Source organism: Ambystoma mexicanum, chromosome 6q, assembly GCF_040938575.1.
Source record: "Ambystoma mexicanum isolate Mex_15411 chromosome 6q, UKY_AmexF1_1, whole genome shotgun sequence".
Taxonomy (NCBI): domain Eukaryota; kingdom Metazoa; phylum Chordata; class Amphibia; order Caudata; family Ambystomatidae; genus Ambystoma; species Ambystoma mexicanum.
This window is the reverse complement of record NC_090937.1, coordinates 1,460,284,490-1,460,307,807: the sequence shown is the minus strand read 5'-3', so window position 1 is coordinate 1,460,307,807 and position 23,318 is coordinate 1,460,284,490.

Below are 23,318 nucleotides of genomic sequence, written 5' to 3'. Positions count from 1 at the left end.
TGGCTTTGACCTCCTGTCAAGGGGACGTCGGGAGATTGGGATGTCCTTTTTCTGTCCGTGTGGAGAACTTCAGTGGCTTCTCCCATCAGTGCTGGAGGCAACATACTCTCCTTGCTGGTTCTGGTTGGGAGTATGGAGCGGCACTCTGGGCTCCTTGGGTCTTTCCTCCCGGTCCGCGATGGGTCCTCCTTGGTGATTCTTGGGATGATTCTTAATTTTAATGCTAGAAAATAGAGCATAGCATGGTTATGGAAATTTTCCCACTACTGCAATCAATGTCGATTTAGTTATTTTTCTAGGTATCCGGAACTTCCCCCTCTGGGTTTCCTGTAAGCCCTTCTATCTGCCGCAAAGCATGCCTGGGGTGGCAACTCTTCAGCTGGTTTATGTGGACCCACTTGTCTTCCCCTTCTGTCAAACTGCCCTTGGGGATGCAGATTCTGTAGGCGACTGGTGAGATTCTGCCCACAATTTAAAAAAAAACCCAACCAAGTTGAGAGGAATTTGTGCTCTTTGGCATGATTCCTTTGGAAATTGTACAAGTAGACCTGGTCTCCTACTTGGTATTCTTTTTTAGTTGTCTTAAGATCATAGTGGGATGCAGATTCATACTGTCTGCAGATCTTTCTAGATTCCGATGAGCATAGGGAAAAGCATGTTGGAGGTGTTTTCTCAGATTCTCAACATACTCATGAGTTGTGGAGGCTTTTATCAAGGTCCGCTCTTAGGTTTTGTAGAGCAGATGCTGGGGTAGCACCATCCTTCGTCCAGTCATAAGCTCAAATTGAGACATTTTTGTTGCAGAAGAAGGGGTAGATCTGATGGCCATCAGGACAAGGGTTAATCGAATCTCCCAACTTGGCCCAGAATCTGCCACAAACTTTTTTAATATGCTCACAATAGTTTTATTGTACCTCTCAACTCCACCACTAGAGGACTGCCGGTAGACAATGTGTAGTTTCCTTTTGACCCCAAGTATTTCCTACATCTTTGTCATCACTTTGCTAGTGAAGTGACTACCTCGGTCTGACTCAATCCTTTGGGGTAGTCCAAAACGCGTGAAGATGTGATTGATCATCAGGGCAGCTACTTTTCTGCCTTGCAATTTGGGGCCAGGAGACATTCCACCCATTTAGTGAACAAGTATGTTACGGTCAAAATGTACTTGTTCCCCCTAGAGGAGCGAGTCACGGGCCCGATAAAATCAACTTGCGAATCTGGCCAAGGCAGTGTCAACCCCCTCTTTTGGAGGGGAGCACGGTGTGTGAGTGATGTTGGCTGAAATTGTGCACACACAAGACACCCCTTCAACTATTGGTCGAGGTCCTGCCCCATGTGTGGCCAGTATGCAACCTCTTGCAAGATTTCTAATGTCGTATGAAACCCCTGACGACCGGCTGTGGCCGCATCATGGGCGTGACTTAGCATCAGGCTTCGGAATGAGGTAGGGACCACCCATTGGTCATGGCCAGATATGGATCTCCTCACCAATAAACAGTCTTGGATTCAGAACATTTTTGAAAATTTCATCAACACTCTGAGGTCCTCTTTCCCAATGTAATCGGTATCCGTCAGGGGAAAGTTCTCAGGGTCCTCAATGTGTTGATAAAACTTACCAATTATTGGAACCCCTTTTTACGCCATTGTGCAGTTGAGAGTTCATTGTGAGCATTTGTCTGGGACCTAGTGATAGCAGTGACCTGGATTTCCCCCAACAGGGACTCGATCTCAACTAGATCCCCTTGGATGGCTCCGGTTTTGGCCAGCTGATCAATTAGGTAATTTCCAGTTTTGTCTGGTCCCTCTACTTTAGAATGACCCTTGATCTTTTTCCAGTAGATGGTCATCCCATTCAAGGTGACCAGATCATCAATATTTTGTATTAATTTTCTGTGTTTTAATGGTTCTTCATTAGCACCTAGCATGCCTCCGGTTTTCCAGTTAACCAGGTGCTCCACGAACCTGTTCCGTACATAATCTGAATCAGTGATTATGACTAGTTTGTGGAGTTGGTGTTGGACAGCAGTGAGGATAGGTTGATACACAGCCATCAGCTCTGCCACTTGACTACTTCGGGGACCGATTTTGTACCCAGCGGAGGGTTCTGGGGAATCATTCACCCATGCATTCCCTAAATGGCCACAAGTTCCTTTTCCCCGTTGTTATCAACATGGTAGGATCACCCTTCCACATAGACAGTGGGCATTCCCTCACACTGGTCTTCTTCATAGACTTTTTGTGGGGAATTAAGGTATGCCTCCATGTTGTCCTTGATTTTAAGACTTTCGTCCTGGAGACAGTTTCTCTGGCACAATCATGCAAGACAGCCAGACCTTGCACGAGGGGCCTCTTCTTGTTTTGGCCATATCTGACCTCCACAGGAACGCCTTGCATTGACAGAATCCAGGAAGTAATTCGGGATTACTCACATTTCCGGCCCAGATTCTGTCACTTTGAAGATATTGCACAGGCTGGTGTGAAGTCTCCACTATTATGTGTTCACCCTGGATGAACAGGCGGTAATTCTTCAATGCCGCCACCATTTCCAGGAGTGCCTTCTCACAATTGTTAAATTTTCCTCCACAGAGGATAAAGTTTTACTCGCATAGGAGATTACTTTATTGACCTTGTCATGCTTTTGATATAATACTGCAGTCAAGCATGTATTTGAAAACACTGTCTCCAAGAAGAACTCCTTGTTTTTGACAGGGTAAGCGAGGCAAGGCGCTTGTGAGAGGCTTCTTTTGAGTTGTTCTACTGCCTTGGCTTGTTCTGGACCCCACTCCCACTTGACCCCCCCTTCATCAGATGGATCAGGGGTCTCTGCGTAATCCTCAATGAACTTTCTGCTGTAATTAGTCAGTCCAAGGAGGCTCCTTAGTTCCCTTAGAGTTGTGGGGTCTTTTATTTTCTGGAGTACTTCTACTTTCTTTTCCTGGGGACAGAGAACCTCAGGATGTCAGTCTAGAGAATTAGACACCCCTCGAATGGAAGGCAATGCAGGATAATTGGTTGGCCGAAGACCAACCGCCTAATTTAAAGTGTTAAGAATATATGCTCATTAGTCATTACATAGTTACTAGCTTAACTAGAGTGCGGCCATTTTAAGATGACCAGAATCACCATTATGTTTTCTCTTTCTGTTCTCTCTAATGCTGCTACTTTGCCTCGTGTAAAACTGCTTTGCTGAAGATATTATTCCGCTTCAATGGTCCAAGGTTACTAAAGACATGTTGAAACATTACGCTGGAGAGCCAGACAGAAATGCCCGGTTCCCTCCCGCACATATCCTTGAAGGCAAGGAGCAAGGCATTATAATCAGTACACGGATGCCAGTAAGTCTCCTTAAAAGAATCGCAATGGACGAAACTAATATTAAAGGGTTTGAATTATGTTCTTCTTTACGGCCCCCCTTCTGAGCACTGTGAGGCCCCGGAGAGCAAGTTGACCTCTAGAGCGTGAATCGAAACCAGGAGATAGTAAGGCTTGGAATGTGCCAGTCCCCCTACGTGCAGCTTGTCCATGAAAACAGAAGCACTGTGTTCTCACAAATAAAGAATAGTGTCTGTAAATTCGAGATTGCAAACTGTTACTAAATATGGTGATCTAAAGTATCATATTCGTCACCATGCTCGATCATCGCCTCCACTTCGAAGGGAATGAATTAGGGGCGGCATCTAATTTGTCAAATGTGTCATTACTGATTGTAAGATGCTCATTTTGTATATATGTAACTGATGTACGATTTTCGCTCTCTTGTGTCCCCCAAGGTCTGTTAGACACATGTTGCGGGGCATGGGAGCATTTGGCCAACTGGGACTATCTGTTTTGCAATAAACCCTAGATTTTGTGAATACAACCTCGTGTCTGGCGTATCAGTTCTTGTGTGGTGATTGTGCCTTGTTTCCACATCCGAGGATCCCTCAGGGGCCCCTTCAAGGAGTTACCTCATGCCCCAAGAAATTGACACGGGTCCTGCACCACTGTGCCTTTTGGAAAGAGAGTTTTGCTCCGCCAGCCCTCAACTCTGTCAGAACATAACGGATCTCTGCTATGTGTTCCTCCACAGTTGAGCTGTTGATTAGAACATCATCTACATAGGTCAGGTTACCCCTTTTACCCAAGTCGGGCATGGCCTTATGCATAAAGATGTTAAATTCATTGCCGTTGTTGATATATCCAAAGGGAGTCCAGGTCCAAGTGTACTTCTGCCCCCCAGATAAAGGCCAGCTTTTATTGGTCCTCCCTACTGACGGGTACAGTCCAGTACCCATTGGTCAGGTCAATGGCTGTATACCTTTGACCCCTGGATCTGGTCCAGCCCTTGGTCAATGTAGGGAAGAGGCCATCAAGAAGTATGGACCCAATTGTTGAGCTCCCTTAGGTAAGCACAGAGTCTCCACTGGCCGTTTGGTTTCAAAATCCCCAGCACGGATTATTGAAGGTGCTGTGGGCTGGACAAATCATCCCACGGGACTCAAGGTTGTTAATTATTTCAGTAAGGAACTCAATTGATGTTGGAGGCAAGCAATATTGCTTCACAAACACTGGAGTCATACCAGGGTCCGTGGGAATTGATTTTGTGTGGATGTCGTTGCGACCACAGTCATATGAGTCCACCGCAAAGAGATCTTGAAAATCTAAGAAAACTTGTTTCAATTTTTGCTTTTGTTCCAGAGTTTCACAGGCATCAACTAGATTGACTCTCTCTTCAATCATCTGCCTGAAGCCCAGAAAGACTTCTGGTTTGGCTGCCTCAGTGGCCTCCTCCAGCTGGGTGGAGAAGTCCCTGGTCAAAGTACTGACTTGGACTGATGGCTTCAGGTGGGGAACGCAGTCCTGGTGGACTTGAAAGATCATCTCATTCCTCCTGAAGTCACAGGTCACATCTTCCTTACCATAAGGGCAGGAAGAGTACACCAGGAAATTCCCCCCATGCCGGGTGAAGATCATGTATGGTGTTGTGTAATTGTCGCTATCACTGTCAAGACAGTAATTGGGGATTGGTCCTATCAGTTTGTTACCTAAATCTATGGAAAAATGTCGGTCATCAACCGCCATTCCAATAATGGTGCCTGCGCCCAGGGTGATACTCTGTAGGTCGCTGTTATCCACCTCTATTGGAATGGTGTTGTGTTCTGTATTGACTAGTGGCGTCGGGTTTAACCCCAACCCTTGCTGTTGAAAATGGGCATTGAGGTGAACATAGGCGTTAGGATTTTTCAGTTTCTGTCCTCTTTTAATTTTTACATTAAGTGGGAATAGTTGGGTTCGTTCTGGGATGGTTACTTCCTTTCCAATCTGAATTTCAACTGCATATGGCAGCAGTTGAGCTGACTGAAATGCTCTCACTGGGTCATCAAAGTCCATGGGATTACTCGCTAATCTGGACCAGGCTTTGAAGTTTATTAGGTCTAAACTAATGGCAAAGTGATTGAGAATGTCACTGCCTAAATAAAATGCAGCAGGGACATCTTGCAGCACGACCCAACAATTATAGACTATGCTCTTCTTTTGGAAATTATGAGCATATACCTGCTAGGCAGACGATGTTTGGATTTGGGTGTTTCCAGGTCCATTTCCCATTTGTCTAAAAGTTTAAATGTGGGAATGGATGGATCTTTTGGGAGTTTACGGAACATGGCTTCGCCGATGAAGCTCTTACCGTTGTTCACACACACTTGGGTGAGAACAGAGTCCTTCCCCTCATTTAACTGAATAGGGATGAACAACTGCTCTCCAATTTTCTGAATGTCAGCCAAGCTTTCAGCTGATTTCTCACCATTTTGGACTAGATAAGTGGGATGTTCTGATTGTGAATTTGTATAGAATTGCAGAGTGTTCCCTTCCAGTGTAGAATGCCACTTAATACTGGAAGGAAGGTTGATTTTCAGAAATAGAGAGGACTTCCCATCATCAGTTTGTTGTCCTACTGCAATTACTGTCACGTCAGGAATTTGGTTATTTTGGAAGTGGAATTCAATTTGGTCAGGTTTTTGTTCAACCATGTGGCATGTGCCATTTAAATTAACATGGTTGACACCGAGGGCCTCATTACAAGTCCAGCAGTAACCTGCCGCTTTTTCCGGCTCGGTTACCGCCGGACTCGTATTACCATTCCGCCTCCGTGATTCCCGGAATTACCGGGGCATTACAACCCCAGTGACCCGGGAATTCCGGAGGTGGAATTCGGTAAATCCCCATTCCCATTGAGTCCTGTAGGACTCAATGGGAATAGGGACCATGGAAACACTGGCACCATCTCGTGATGATGCCGGTGTTTCCATTTCTGCCTGCAGGCGGGCCGTGTTAAACCCACAAGGTCAGACCTGGTGGGAATGACACCTCTGCCTGCAGGACTCGAGGTCACCCGGTATGGAAACAAAGGTGGCGGCAGCTTTACCACCACCGTTATTTCCATACCGGGTGACTCATAATGAAGCCCTATGTTTTAATTTTATTGGTCGGTTAGTTTGGGTCCAGAGGACCTTGTTTACACAATCTATGAGTGGGGACAATCTACACAGGATGTCGTTCCCTAGTAAACATGGTGTGCCCTCTGGAGTCACAACTATGACTGGGTGCTTCACCTTGTGTCGCCCAATTTTAATGTCTAAATCCACAGTCCCCTCGACAGGAATTTCCTTCTCATCGAAGTTCTGAAGTTGTCCAGGAAGAGGGTTGAGAGGGATTTGGTATTTCTCCCCCCTTCTCGAATTCAGCTGATCAAAGGCCCTTTTTGACAGAAGGGTGGCTTGGGATCCAGTGTCCACCAGTGCCAAAAATGTACATTGCCTCTGCATTTGGACCTGGGCATAAACTCTTCCCTCCTTCTCCTCAAGGGGGCATTTTTGGCCAATTGGTGGGTTAATTTCTTTGCTCTGGATTCTGACAGATGGGTAATTTGGGCAGGATTTTGTTTGGGACCTTGGGAACCTGTAAGAAAAAGGTAGCAATTGGATATGGGGGGAGCTTTGGGCTCCCCTGGTTCTGATTCTGGGCTGACCCTCCCCCCCTTTTTGGAGGCAGTCACCTAAATGTGTTTGTACAAGGGGATTTTCTTGCTGGTCATTCTGGGGTTCAATGTTGGGCGGTTTTGACTCTGTTCCCACATCTACCCAGTCTTGATCAGGATTTCTTGGGACCCATTTTTCTTTGGGAGGAGTTCCCCCATCCCTGAAGGAGAAGATCCTTTTCCCAGAACCCTCTGAGTACCCCTCTCCTTCAAATTGGAAGATTCAAACCTCCTCCACAAAATGGGTCTTTTTAGGCTCTTTATATCTTCTACCGGCCCTCTGTTCCTTAGGTTGCAGATTTTCGGGGGCAGGAGATTCGGAGATTCTGGTTCCGGTTTCCAGGGGCTTTTCACAAGTGGGGAAGGAAGCTTCCTCTAAGGCCTTACACCCCCTCCCCCTGTTACTCCTCCCTGGGAACCGGGTTGTCGGGTTCTCTCCCTGTCATTGCTCTGGAGCACCAGACCCTTGATTTGAGGAGTTCTGAGTCGCCATGCTCATCTGAGGGTTCTGTTGAGCCCTCAGCATGCAACCAAGATCCTGTGCCAAGTTCTGGACCTGGCGGTCCAGTTGGGACACCCGCTCTGGCTCGTACGAGGTCCTCTGGTCTCCCCTTGGTTGATCACAGGAAGGGTAACTGTCCCTTCTCCCATAATACCCTTGGTTGGGATAGTTTTGGTACCCCTCCACCCTTGGCCTCCCCTCTCCTGGGTTGAACTGGCTGGGCTCAGGAAAGTGGGGCAAGAAAGAAGGGTTGTTTTGGGGGTTGGTATTTGGCAGGTACCGTGAAAAAAAATTCAACCTGGCATCTGGGGGATTACTGCCCTCCTGGGGAAAGTGAGGGGGGAAGTTTCCTGGGTTGGCAGCTGCCTGGTTGGATGCCCCCCTTGGGCTGGGGGAGTCCACACATAGCCCAGGATGGGTCTTTTGCCCTTGTAACGGGGCTGATGTGGTCAGGGGATTTAGGGGTCCCATTTGTATGGTTACCTTCCTGACTCCCTGTTTGGGATTGGCCCGAGGTCCTTCTGGGTCTTTGATTGGTAGGATTTTGCGCAGGAATGTTTTTAAGCCCCCCATCTCCAGATCTAAAATGGGGGCAACCTTCAACGCTGCCACCTTAGCAGCAGCAGGGGTGTTGGTTGGTTTTGGGCTTTTATTGCCACTTTTATTTTCTTCTGGCTTCTGCACTTCATAGATGCGAGTTGCTTGTTCAATGACCCAGTCTAGTGATCTTTTCTCATGAAAGTCCCTCACCAGCTGGGTCATAATGTATTTAGGGAGGGCATGAAAGAAGGTATTGATAAATTCCCTACTGTCTGTGCGCACCCTCCTGGTGGTCTGCGCAAATGCACGTTTCAGCTCTTGGACAAATTCTTGTTTGGCCTGGTCTTCCCCACATTGCAGATTGTAGGCCACCTTGCAGGTCTCTTCAGGGTTCTGTGTACTGAGAAATGCTTTAAGATGGCCTCCCTATAGGCGGACCATCTTGAATGGCTCTGATCGTCCAGCCCCACAAAGAAGCTGGAGTATTCAGGTGAAATGTCCACTTGACATACTGAATACAGCTTTGGCAGTCCTTCAGGTGGAAAGTCTCCATCATTTGCTCAACAATTCGAGGTGCTCCCAAACTGAATATTTGGCATTTTTATGGTAGGGTGTCATGATGCTCCTAATAGCCTTGATTTGCTTCAGGGGATCTTTCAGTAGGGCCCTTTTACTTTTGTTGGCCTTTGTAGTCCTGGTCACTCTCATCCACTCATCCTCTGACGCAGAGGCACTGCAACCAGAGGTGGCTGTCTGATCCTCTAGGCTCTCCCTGATTCTGCAGACTTGGGAATGGCTGGCAGAATGTGGGGGCCTAGTCTCTTGAAACCTGTGACACTCAGAAGAGTCTTCAGACTCCCCCTTGCTCCCAGGATTGGCTGAGTACCCCCCCACACTGTGCTAGCTCGGAAGAGGTTTTTAGAATGCTCTTTGTGGGCCTATTTTCATGGAATTCCCCACCAAATTTGACTGACTGATCCCTTGGTAGGTGATATTTTTGAGGTTCCAGTTCTCTAATTCTCCCCTCACTGGAGTCTCCCTGATCAGAGATGCTGGCCCTAATATTTGGGAACCTGTATACAGATGCCCGCCCATCCATTTCTGGGAGGCGCTGATCTGTCATCCCATATTTCCCATTGTGTTGAAGTCTACCATCCCCGTGGCCCTTGGTCATATGAGCCAGTAGACATGAGGTTGGCAGAGTCCATGGAACTGAAGGGATTAAAGTCCCTGATGCCAGGGGTCCTGAGGTTATTCTCAGGGGTTTCTCTTTCCCATCTTACCTCATCTTTTTCAGCCCCTACTCCATGATGACATGCCAAAATATGACCCTTTTGTTCCTCTATTAAGGCCTTACAGGTCTCTATTATTTGTTCTTTCATGGCTATCTGTTTGTGAAGCCTGTCATTATTTTCACAGAGAGCCTCACTGTCTCCTGCCTGCATTGGGAGTATTGGGCCAATTCTTGCTGCAGGACACTCACCTCCTGCATTTGGTCCTTACTGGTCTGATTGTTCTTTGCCAAAGCATCCTCCACCCGCCTGGTGTGCTCTAACAGCTTTTCATACTCAGTTTTGATTTCCCCATACTCTTGAAGGGCCAGCTTAGTTTCCTCCAACTTTGTTTTTAAATGGCTGACTTCCTGGCCTAAGGCGTCCCTCTCCTGACTTAAAGTGCCCCTCTGTGCAGCCAGGTTGTCCCTCTGCTTTTTAAATGCACCATTTTTCTGGCGCTCCTCATCAAACTCTGCTTGAGATTCTAGGTCTTTAATAATTAATTTATTATTTTCCTCTTTTAACTTGTCTATCTGGTCTTGTAAAATGACCATCTTGTCTACACAGACTCTATCAAAAGTTAATTTCTGCTCCAGCCTTTGTTGACTCTGTTGTAGAGAGTCCAACCTTTCCTGACACTCTTTTTGCAGTGTCTAGGTGTCTTGCTCTGCATTCTTTTGCAGTAAGAGAGCCAGATTTTCTTGGAGTTTGGTGGCATACTGCCTAGCTTCAGTTTCTGATTCTTTGGCATCTTGGAGCCTTTGCTCTGCAGAGTCCAGATTGCTCTGGATTTTCTGCAGTGCTTCCCCTTGCCTCCTTGTGAAATCCACATGGTCTGCATACTTTTCCTGTATGACTCCTATGTGGAGGTACAGGTAGGCCGCTATTTTGGCAATTTTGCATTGCTCCTCTTTTATTTTAGGGGTCGTATACAATTCGCTAAGTGCTTGATGTAATGGGCCCATATCCTTCCAGTAATCAAGGTTTATTTCAGTGATTTGCTGTTTTAGTCCATGCAGCCATACCAGTTCGTCCTGTTCTGGCCATTCATCCCTGACAAACAATTTGCGCAGTAGGTGTTCCCTCGCAATATCGATTTCCACTGGGGGGCACCATTCCGAAAATATTAATTGCCTTCTGACTTTCTCAGGGTTCTTTTACTTTTGCAAACAGGTCCAATTCCTTCGAGTATTTCTTTTGAGGGGTGCTTGTACAGTGTAGCACAGTATGGTACCCCAAACCAGATGTATGTACCCCGTCGGCTAGCACGCTGTGTTAGACTGTCACGAGTGGTATGTCAAATTCAGTATCCCGGACGAGCCCCCAAGCTGTAAGTGATTTCAATCCGGCACACACCTAAGTCCTGCCCAGCATGTAGTGCACAATTGAAACCCTTATTTATTTTATCTATAAATTCAATATTCTGAACAATATACCACTTGTATCACACCCTTCTCCTGAGACCCCCCCGGTCACACTGAACCAGGAATCAGGCTAGTTTGCAAAGGTAAATATTTATTTATGTATTTAGAATTTAATCACAATATATTTTAATAGGCAAACAACAATCACCAATGGGGTGACAGAACACTGTATAATATCTTCAATACACTAGGAATCAAATAATGAGAACAAAAGCAAATGCAGCACAGAAAAGAATAATGTTGTGTTGGTTTATAAAAGATGGTACTATGGTTAGAGGTTCCCCCTGCAACACCCCTCAACCCACCAATAGACAATGTAAAGATATGGGAGGAGAGAGCAGGTATTCAGGAATAACACAAATCAAACAGAATATCACTCCCACCTTCCCCCTTCAAACACAAGAGAAAAACGGAATTGACTTTTCACTGTCAGAATGGCTTTGAAATTGTCTTGGGAATTAACTGAGCAAAAACACCAAATGTGGTCAAAAATACTTAAATTATTATAAATTCCTGTGGGAGCCTCTTTGAACAGTTGCAAACAAGCACAAGGAATGATTTAGTCAAAAGAAAACATTAGAAATCTCAAAGTCCAAGTGGGAAATAAATTGAAGCTATTTCACACGTGTAAAATTACTCAGAATGTAAAATCGCGGCAAACTTTTCCTTACGCGATATTCACTATAATGAGAGAATCGCATTTTGGGTTCTATGGATAGCTAAGGATGTTAGGTACAAATAGGAGTTACAATTCCGCTTCTATCATAAAAACTGAGGGAGTTATAAAGGTTTTAGTGAGAGTCGTTTTTGCAAAATAGGTGCGAAAATGGAAAACAGAAATGCACTTTTGAAAATGACAGATGGGTTGATTACAATAGATTATGACTATGAAAAAGCGAATGCCATATATGGATCTTACAGTCACGTGATCAGCGTAACCTGCCTGTTATGGATACTCTACTTCTTCACGTGAGAAAAGAGTCAGCACAAAGATAGTTCTAGCAACCCTATGGTTCTGAATTAAAAATGGTATGGGTTTGAGATTGTGATCGGACAATGCAGACATATTAGGGTCACTTTTCTTCCTATTAATACTCACAGAATACGTTATTAAATTGGACCGTCAGTTCTTGTCATGGATTGGATCTGGTCTAGGAAGAACAGTACATCAGGCACGGGATTGGATCAGCTAGGCCGGTCGCCGGATTTGCACAGGATCAGCCCTCCTAGTCTGTGGGTATTTCAGTCAGCTGTATAGTGAGTTCCTCAGGCAAGCCTAGTGGTAGCAAGCCAGAGAATTTCAGGATACTAGTTCAAAAGGCCTTCTCACATCACAGAGCTTCACTGGGTTTCAAGAATAAGTTTGAGGATTAGGCCTTGCAGACAGTCTATAGTTCTCTACTGCTTGCAAGAGTCTTGCCATTTGGATCTTGAAGGATGTTAAAGCTGGATGTAGAATGCTGGATCAGAGTGCTTCGCCAGAATCAAGAAAGTGAGTGGATCAGTGAGTCCTTATGTGTAGTCAGCTGTCTCTATTTATCCTTTCAAATGACATCAGAATGTGGGTATATGGGCCGGCTTAGCTAAGCTTGCCCTTGTGAGCTGGGATTGGATCAAAACTTCATCTCCGCCTTGCATTTGAGTGATTGGATCAAGGCTGGATGATGTCACATTTTATGGTTTGCTTTACAATCCTCAGAGACCTCCTTTTTGCCACTGGTCTTGAAATCGGATTTCATTCTGAATACATATTTCTACATTGGTCACCTTTACACCAATCACACACAAAGATGCCATATTTTATGTAGTAGCTGTTCCTCAAAATCCCGCAGCTGTGGGGTCATGTTCCACCTTTCTACAGAATTTTTTCCTTTTTGCTATGAACACTATTTCCAAACTTTATGCAAATTTCCACAAATGTGTGTGTTTACATAGGGATGTCTGTGTAAATGTTCACAATTCTAGGATTAATACATTTCACATAAAACCACATATGTTGCCATGCCTGTCCAGAACATGTTAGACGGTTCTGCCACCTCTTAAGACATGTAGCCAACATTTAGACTAACAGATATGTCCTTGGTATATTTTTCACCACTTTGAATCACAAGTTATTAGTCTTTAAAAAATGTTCTTTGTTCATGCTTAACAGCAAATGGCACACCCCTTTTTCTCTCCCTGGAGTCCGGGAGCATCCCCCTCCTTGTTTGTTCCTTCCAGGAACCATTTACAACCCTCTCACACCTCTGTTTCCTGGGCTGAAGGGCCTGCTATTGTTCATTCTCTTTCTGTAGACAACAGTCTGGGTTAACCCACAATTATCATCTCCCCATGAGTTTCAGCTGAGAGGATATCCCTCCCCCTGGGAGAAACCTGTTTGTCCACTTCCAAAGAGTTGCAGCTCAGCCAAGCTAATTTATTCTTAATTAAAAATCCAGGAAAAACCAAACTTGTTGCATCAAACATAAATACATTACTTTCTTTGCTTTAACTCTGTGGGATAAAAGCAACTGAGATCTGTATTATTTTTAGCCACAATCCTTTTTATGTTTGCCAACCCACCAGACTTTTTAGTCTAGATCACTTTGAAGTTTCATCAGTAACTCATCTGACAGCTGTCATTCAGGTAGCTCAGGGTACTGCACCCAGATTTTGACAGGGGCTGTCAGTTTACAGACAATCCAGTTTGTCTGATGAATGTTTTGCTCTTCACATTAGGACTTTGTATGTTCGCAATGCTTCCTTAGATTACATGAATTTTAGCGCCCAGCAAGATTTTGAATGTTGAGAAGTGTTGTGTTATAGGCACTTTGGAGTTTTTAGCAACAAATCAAATGTCAATTTTGTCACCCTTTGGAGTTTCATTTGCAAAGCGATGCTTCTCTTTCTGCATTCTGTTTGCTGGTCATGGAGCACACTGGCACATTTTATGCAGGGTGTGCTCTATTCCACTACACATGCACCATAGGTGGCTGGTTGTGCATCCATCTTTTTGTGTGGTTGAGAACATGGGTTTTGTGGGGTTTTTGTAGGTTTTTGGCACACACAAATGTTTTGCCACCATTGCTGCAGTTCCTTGCACCATACTATGAGGGTGATGCCGCATAGCATAGTGGAGTGGGTCAATACATCCCACAACAGTCCTAGTGAAGTCTGTTAAATCAAAATGGCCTATGCTAACAAAAACCTAATGCCTGCCCTATCTCTTGTACAAGAAGTGTAAAAAGGAGAAAATGTATGCAAAAGGAAAAGTCAGTGTTCAAATGATAATGTGGCTGAACCATCTCTCCACTCGACGTTAGGCCTCATGGCGTAATGCGATCCTTGTAGGCAGGATGACACACTCTGGCCCGGTTTCCAACAAAGTACACAGTTGAAAACCGTGGCTCGAGGCCTGCCTGGCCTTCCATGGTTAAAGTTCCTTTCTTTGACTTCCAAAATAATGTCTCAACCAAAACCTTCACAAAGGTCCCCCTCTGTCAGGCTCACACCTTCACCACACAGTTCTCGTATGTCCCCCTCTGCCGGGATCAGACCTCTAATGATACAGTTCACACAATGTTGCAAGGGGGTTTCCCTTCCCCAAGCCAAATACACTTCGGGTCTCCCTCAATCAGGCTCGGACCACTTTTGGATGTTGATGACTTTCTGCTGTACATGGGTTTTGTTACAGACCACTGCAGTACCACTTCAAATCAACATTCACTACTTACTTTCACTCTTGCTGTTTGCTCGGCCTTTGGCTTCAAACAATGCACCTTTCACAGAGACTTTCGAATGGGCTACTTCCTTTCATCTCCTTTATTTAGTATTGCTGTTCTTGCTGCTGTATTTTACTTTAAAGTTCATTCAGGGGTCTGCCTTTCTTCGTGTCTCATCGACACATGTGCAGTCTTCACTTGTGATATTGCTATTTCATTTACTTTGACACACATCGGTCTATCAGGTCGTTTGCCAACTCACCGGCTGTGTGTGCTTCTTTCTTGTTTTGCAGTTTTCCAATGTTCGAGTCACAGTTAGTACCACAGGCTTAACCATGCCTCCTCAACTCTGTCATTCACCCGCTGGCACCCTGGAAACACAATGTAATCTTCACTTATGGGATCTGGCCTTCTCCACATGTCTTTCATGCTCTATCGGAGGCAACAACTTCCAGTAGGGAAGCCTTGGGGTTTCCGGCTTGCTGCTCTCATCACTTGGTCTGTTGCTCAGCTTCAGTAGGTGTGCTGTCGTCCCAGAGGTTCTGCTCATTCTCGTGTTCCGCCTTGCTCAGAGTGTGTCTTTAGATGTTGCCTTTTATTCGTGTAAGGAGAGCTAATTGGTATCAGGTGAATGCATTTAGGGTAAAGTGCCTGAATTTGCCTGACTCGATTAACGGGACATGTCCAATATGATGTGAGAGAGTTAGTCTGGTTACTTTGAGTCACCTTCTTCCTCGGCCCAGTGTTTGTGCAAAACGGGGGGAGGGCGGTGTTGGGACTTCGGTAAATCCTAAAAAATAGGATGGGGTAGATGAACAAAAGAGGGGGGAATACCGTGTCTCACCATCAGCTATGTTACCCCCACTCCCTGAAGATCCTTCACCCAGGTGATCCTCCCGCACTGGATCACTCAAGTAAGATAATTTGTCTTGTCGTTGTCATTTGTCATTTGTCTTGTCTTGTCTTCCCCCATCTTCCCTCCCGTGTCTTGTGGTGCCTAGAAACAGTTGTCTACTGGCACCTTATAATTGGCAAATCATATCATATATCATATTACATAATATCACAGAGTAGTGCTTCCAAATGTAATATTTCATAGTGCATGTTTTCAATTCATATTTTCCTTAGGTGGCATTTTTTTAAATGTTCCTTTATTATCAATGCAATGTGATATTTGATGTGCTCACTGTTTTTTTTATTTATAGTAATTTTTGGTATTTTTTTTAACAAATCACAAGGAAAATCAAAAAATACTTTGTATATCGTTTTCGGTGGCCCCAATGTCAGCCATGCCAAAAATGGAAAAACAGTCCTACATATCTTTCTGAAGGATATAAATTTAGTTGAAAAATGGCTTTCAACTGTGGATTTCCAGTGTCTAAGATTGAAGGCAGTGCCAGCGATGTCTTGGCTGACGTGAGTGGCAAGCGATTCCGCATATGCAGCATGCACTTCTCTGAATTTATGTACGAACAGTCAAAGTTCACTAAAATGCATTGATACAGTATCCATCGCAAGTTACTTCCCAATATAATTGCTACTAAATTTCAGCACATGCTGACCCAGGTGAGTAGTGGAATGGAGTGTAAGGGAGGCATGGTATCACAAGTATGACACTGACACAAGAGCTACACATTTCAAAACCTTTATTAAATTCTTGGGATTTGAAAAAACTCCTACTTTGCCCTATAGCTATGATGGTAGTAGTCTCTACCATCAAATAACAAAGAAAACACAGTCATGGTTAGTCTATGTCAAATCAAAATGGCCTATACTAACAAAACATAATGCCTGCCCTATCTCTTATGCAAAAAGTGTGTAATGGAGAATGTGTATGCAAAGGAAAGTCAGTGTTATAACATAAAGGATCAAGGTGGCTGAGTCAGCTCTCCTCCTCATGTTGGACAGCATGGAGTAAGGCGGCTCCCGTAGACACGATGACACACGCTGGCTTAGGTTATAAAAAAAGGCAGTTCATAACGTGGGTCGTGACCCGCTTTTCTTTCCTCGTTAAAGTCACTTATTTCCAGTCCACCAAAAGTTCTTTCACAGATCAACACAAGTTCCGTAGGTCTCCTTCTGTCTCCCTCTGTTGGGCTCAGACCTCCAGACATCAACAGTTCATGTAGGTCTCCCTCAGTCGAGCTCAGACCTCTCAACATAAAGTAACTGATTCAACGTAGATCTCCCTCAGCTGGGCTCAGACCTCAAGTACCTGATTCAACATAGATCTCCCTCAGCCGGGCTCGGACCTCGCAATCACAACACTTGCAGGGGTTACCTTCCCCAAGCTTCATTCACACTCATTAGGGTTTCCCTTCCCCTAACTTATTTCCTGTTCCTGGTCTCCCTCAGTAGGACTTGGACCTTTCGAATGTGCGAGGCCTTTTACATAGACCTCCGCAGGACCACTTTGACTTTCAATTCAGATTTCCCTTGTGTTATTTGCCCCATTGTCTCTTGGTCGTGGTAATTCCATAACACACTCAGAAAAGTTCAAAGAAATCTTTCTTTTAAAGCAATCACCTTTTAACTTCCCGTTTCGACAGGATTAATCTTGATCATTGCGCATTTCATAGTTTGTTTGATTCATTCCTTTATAACAAGACATCAAACATTTTGTGGAGATTTTCGAGTGGGCTATTTCCTTTCCCCGGACCACCCCACTATTCTGTATCACTGGCTTCACAGTTATCAGTAATTTTTAAAGTTCACTACTCGTTTGCAGCTTCAATCTTTCCTTGACACAAACCGGCCTTTCATGTCTTTCGCTAACTCACCTTTGTGTGCGTTCCTTTCTTGTCTTTGTGACTGTGTTTCACGAAACAAGGTTGATACCACAGGCTTGGCCTCACCTCCCCAACTCTGCTGTTCACCCGGGATAGTCCCTGGCATCCTTGAAACACAATGTAGACTTCTTCTTGTCTGGGATTTGGCTTTCTCTGTGTGTCCTCCACGGTTTCCCGGTATCCTTTGCTCTTGTCCCTCGATCGGTCATCCTGCTCCAGTCGGTTCGCCTTTGCCCCAGATGATCAGCTCCTTCTGGTGTTACACATTGCTCAGAATGTGTCTCTATGTTCCGCCTTTTATCCATGTGGGGGGCTAATGGGTATCAGATGTGTGTGATTAAGGTCAAATTAATGACTTTACTACTATACTGAAAAACGCAGGGGGACCCTACGCTCTGGACCAGGTTATTACCATACCAGAGGAAAATGAAAAAGCATCCAGAGGACTCTATTCAGAAATTGTGTATCAAAATATTTATTTCATTTGATACAAATATTTTACGAAAAGGAATCAATCATGTATGAATCCACACACTAAATCACATTTAAGTTGGAGATAGTACAACATATTTTAAAATAAGCAGATGACCAAACTAATTTCTGCAGTGAGCAATTCAGTCATGTTAAACTGAATTTAGTGAAGTTAGTTTGAGAGGTGTGTGCAGAGGAGTGAGCTAAATACTATGGATTGTTGGTGAAATTATACCAAGTGCATCCTTACCCAGTCATCTGTATAAATTGCATTTAGGCTTCTATGTAAATATCGACCATCTTTTGCGTGTAAATTCAGTTTTCGAGTTTACTTTTACATCTTTATTATTAAAATTACTTTGATATAGGGGAGGCTGGATTTCCAACAACATAATATTATTGTACTGCCACCGGTCTGGAGGATTAGGTATGACAACTGAGAATGTATTGAATTATATGAATAGGTTTTTTAATCATTTGCAATACTGTCATTAATTGCAAAGCATTCGATCAATAACCTTGATGGATTCCCCGCTTAAACAAATGCCACAATGAAGGTTTATATGATTTTAATTGTAGATTACTTTGTGTATTGCTAGTTTAGGGATCCACTAATAGTTCAGTGCAATGTCAGCCTTCTCGAAAAACATACATTGCATCATTTACAAATAAGTCAATTTGTAAAATGTGTTGTTTACCATCACTGTGTTTACGTAGACCGCGATGCCCACTGGTTGCAAGTACTATAATAGTATGTACACCGAAGTGGACAGGGCCTCAGGTGGCTGTCTTACGTGTTTGGGTTGTGGCCACTGGGCAGATTTTTGGGTGCATGGCTGTATTATGCTGTGGTGGTTGTGGCCAGCCACTAGACACTTGGGTGCATGCACCCAAGAGTCTGCCCACTGGTTGCAAGTACTGCAATAGTATGTGTACAGAAGTGGACAAGGCCTGTGGCAGCTGTCTTATTGGACTGCCCCAAGATTCTTGGGTGTATGCGAGTCTGCCCACTGGGTGCAAGAATTGTAATAGTATGTGTACAGAAGTGGACAGGCCCTTGGTCGCCTGCCTTATGTGTGTGAGTTGTGGCCACTGGGCAGATTATTGGGTGCATGGCTGTATTAGGCTGTGGTGGTTGTGGCCTGCTCCTAGACCTTTGGGTGCATTAGAGTGTGCCCATTGGGTGCAAGCACTGTAATAGTATGTGTACAGAAGTGGACAGGGTCTCGGGCGCCTGGATTGTGTGTGTAGGTTGTGGGCACTGGCCAGATTCTTGTGTGCATTATACTGCAATGGTTGTGGCCTAGTCCTAGAGTCTTAAGTGCCTGGCTGTATTATGCGGTGAGGCGGGTGAGCTGCTCCTAGACATTTGGGTGTATGACAGTCTGCACACAGGTTGTAAGAAGAGTAATTGTATGTGTACAGAAGTGGATAGGGACTCGGGTATCTGGAGTATGTATGTGGGTTGCGCCCAAGAGTATAGGGGCCTGCCACAACCACTGCAGCATAATACAGCCATGCACTGAAGAATGTGCACACTGGCATAAGCATTGCACAAACATGTGTATAGAAATGCAATTTGCCCATTACAAAGAAGCATGACACCAATAAGCGTATACTCACTGTACACATTGTTGAGGTTCTGCATACCTTTTTTGGAACACAGTGACTGAATACCATTGAAGTGGAAATAGCACATTTGAATATTGTGGCACTCTGGGCACACATTTTCTTTGTTGCATGTGGAAATGCTGGAGAAATTTTTGATTCATTGTCTGTGATAAAAAAACATAACATGTTAGGGAAGGTACTTCATAAAGTCATATTGTACACAATTTCAGACATTCATGCATTTTGTGGACCCTCATAATTAGTGCATTCCAAGTACTATGCTTCAAGCAAGTGTACTGTGCAATGAGCTTGGTTCCTGTGTTTGGTTGCATAATCATTGGGTCTGTGGGGAACAAATCCATGCAGGATTAAAAAAAGAAACTACATTTACTTGATGTTATGTGGCATACTGTGTTTAATTGAAGTGTTCAGTACTTACAGGAATGTTTAAGGTGCACATCTATGTGGTCTTGCTGTTATTAGCATTGTTGCAGTAGGAGGAATTGAAATGGTGTATGTGTTTTGCTTTTCAGTAGTGGTGTTGCCATGGTTGCAGTTAGATACCAGTTGGTGTATTTTAACTGTTTATCTGTTTCATCTTTTTAACAGTATCCCTTTATGCTGTTTGACTGCTGTTATTGTTTTCTAAGTACTGTACTATTGATAACTAATACTGCAGTATTGTGGGGGCAGTTAAGTACCTGTTGGGATATTCTGGCTGTTGATACTTAATATGTCTTGAAGGGCTTCCTCAGAAGAATTTTCATTTTTGCTGGTGGATTTTAAATTGTGTAATAATGGTAAATAATATTGCAGTATTATGGTTGCAGTTAGATACCAGTTGGCGTATTCTAAGTGTTTACAGTTTCACAGTTTTGCAGGGTATGTTTTCAAGCACCTTCATTCTTGTTGGCAGATTTCCATTTTACACTATTGCCAAGTGCCATTGCCGTATTATGGGTGCAGTTAGATGTAGTTGCGTATTTATTGCAGTGGTTACGGCATAGTTAGACAGCCGTTGGCTTATTGTAAAAGTTGGTAGTTTTACAGGTTAGTGAAGACACTTTGTAGATCCTCATAGTCAGTACTTTTCTTTTTAAGTACTATGAGTGAAACAATGTTAATGTGTGTTTTCCACAGTTGTTGTTTCTGTGCCCATAATCATTGGGTCATTGGTTAAAAAACTGTATAGCAGCGCAACTGATGTCCTCATTGGCCAGTTGGTGTATTCTAAGTTGTTACAGTTTCACAGGACAGAAAGTCATTTTTCGTTTGCAGTTACATACCTGTTAGTGGCTATTGGGATTAGGCTATGCTACTTTTGTAGGTCAGTGAGTACATTTTGGTTTCAGGAATATTAAGTAGGCATTTGAAAGATTTGCTGGTAATCGCTGCTTCAGAGTAATGGAAGTATCATTGCATTCAAACCACCCACTTTTCTTTTAATGTATGCAGTATAGTGACCTACACAAGTTGTGGCACCTGTGTGGTATGTTATGCATACTGTTGTGAAGGTTTTCTTTCCAAGTGATACTTGCCCGTGTGTGAAGCTCCTAAGCCTGCAGTTGTTTTTGGCACCATCTGTGTTTTATCGTAAAAGCATTACTATTATGTATTGGCTATGTGAGTTTATCTGTAAGGTGGAGCGATTGTCTGAATTGCAAGTAGTACACAATATGCCATGATTTGCATTTGCAGCAGCTGCTGAAATAGAATGGATTCATGGTTAGGTATAGATACATACACAAAGTGCTGATTAGGTACTTGTTCCTGCGCCACGTGTCTTCAGAGATGTGGCTTTCCACATGTATGAAATCTGGAAGATTTCATTTATAGGTATGTTTTTGCTTTCCAGCATTTGCGTTACGTTCATTAGACATTCTTGTGGATCTTCTTGTGTGTTTATGGTGAATCTTACCATTCCCGCACAGTAGTCCAATTCCTGAGACACTGCAAGTGTTGTCAGGATTGTTTGTTGCATTTCATGAAGGAGTAGCATTTGCAAACACAACTGGTCAGCACCGTTCAAGTAAATGTTTTCAACAATGGGTGGCAATTGGAATAGAACATTGATTGCTACATTTGCATAGGAATTGACACCAGTTGTGTTGGAAAATTTGAATGGACCAGACAGTTCTGTGTCTGAGTCAATTGATGGAACTCCACTTGCTTTTTTTGGAAGAGATACTTCTCTTTTGTTGTGCACCCTTCTGTGTTGTGCTAATTGATGGAGTAGCAGCTGCTTTCAATTTCTTTAGAGGCACTGTTGGGAGATCAGTTGTGTTTACACTCATTTTCTTTTACCAAGTTTTCCTTTTTGAGGACCAGGGTACATTTTGAGATGGGGTGTGTAGTGTGCACATAGTCTGTTGTACTCTACAATGCAAGGAATGCCAGCCTTGACTTTGTTTGTATCAAAATTGACTAGAAATAGACCTTCAACTTTACATAGGCACGACAGTGCTACGTAACTCATGCCTTCTTTGAAGACTGTGCTGCCAATGTCAATCAATGTCTGATCTAAGGTTAGACGTTGCGATTTATGAATAGTGAATGCACATGCAAGAGACAGAGTAAGACTGTTCCCTGCTAACGTACATGTTTTTGAAAAGAAAGAATCGGGCTGTTGAGCCTCCTATCCTTTTAACCTCTGACAGCTTGTCAAAGTGGATGTTGACAAACTGAATGTTGTCACCTGGATATGTCTGGAAGCCAAAAACTGTACCAAGTCCTGTATTAACTAAACCTTGCTCCACATCAAGGTTACACTTTAGCATTACTCTACAGTTCAAACACAATGTTAACATTTTCTCCAAACCAGCTGTGGCTTGTTGACACATAGGCACTGTCATACCGTGCACTTCCACTTTGTCTGTGGAGTTAATTTGCACTATTGGTTGCATTTCTTTCTTCAGCATTGTTTCATTGAATTGTTCACAGCTTGCTAGGATTGGCATTAAGGAAATACATTTTAAATCTTTGTGTGCTAATTGTTCCATGACATCAGTAGCAGATGTGTTATGCCAGTATAGCTCATGGATTAGTCTGCTATTTAAGATAGACTGTGCTTCCTTAGAAAGCACACCAATCGGAATGCTTTTCAAAATGTTAGCATAGCTGAGGTCTACAGACTGATGCATGCTTTGAGTTAGTTCTCTGTATTGGAAATGTTGCCAGAGATTTACATTTCATATGCTGCCAAGTGTGTTACAACACGGTTTGTGTCCTAAGGTTTTAAAAATAGGTTCACCTCTCACTGGTGTTAATTGAAGAAGATTTCCGAAAACAATAATGTGTTTTCCTCTAAAGAGTTCTTCAGAGTTCGTTTTAAGGATCTCTTGCAATCTGAGGTGAATCAAACCCAACATTAGGTTGGAGACCATGCTCACCTCATCTATTAGGAGCATTTTCATTTGTTTCAGAATTCTGCGTAGCTCTAAAGCAGCTTCTGCTGAAAGTTTATAGTACTCTAATTTGTTTTGGTGTTCTACTGGAAGGAGCAGTAATCGGTGTAAAGTAACACCACCTATGCTGTTGGCAGCTAAACCTGTGGGGGCAGTTATAACAGCTGAAAGCTTGTTGTTTGTCAGTTTTTGGAGGAACTTACTGATGATAGTTATTAAGAATGTTTTGCCGAACCAGCTTCACCACTTACATACAGGAGTACAGGTCTATAGTTTAGACAGGTACAAGTTTCAGTTTCATGCTGCACACCATGTTCAATTTCTTTAATTACTTCCAGGAAAATGCTATGCTGTTCATCATTCGGTTGGGATTTCAGTTGAGCAAAGTTTTCTTCAGATTCGTCATACTGACAAATAGTGTTTTCTACTTCAGTCACGGCTAATTCTGCTTCATTTACTATGAGTGGCTCTCCAAGTGGTTCTTGGCTTCCTGTAAGAGAAGTTGACTACTCTCAGGAGTGTCTACATTTAGTTCTGCTTGAAGTTCTTCCTCTTGTTGGCGTTCATTGTCCAACATGTTTTTGTAC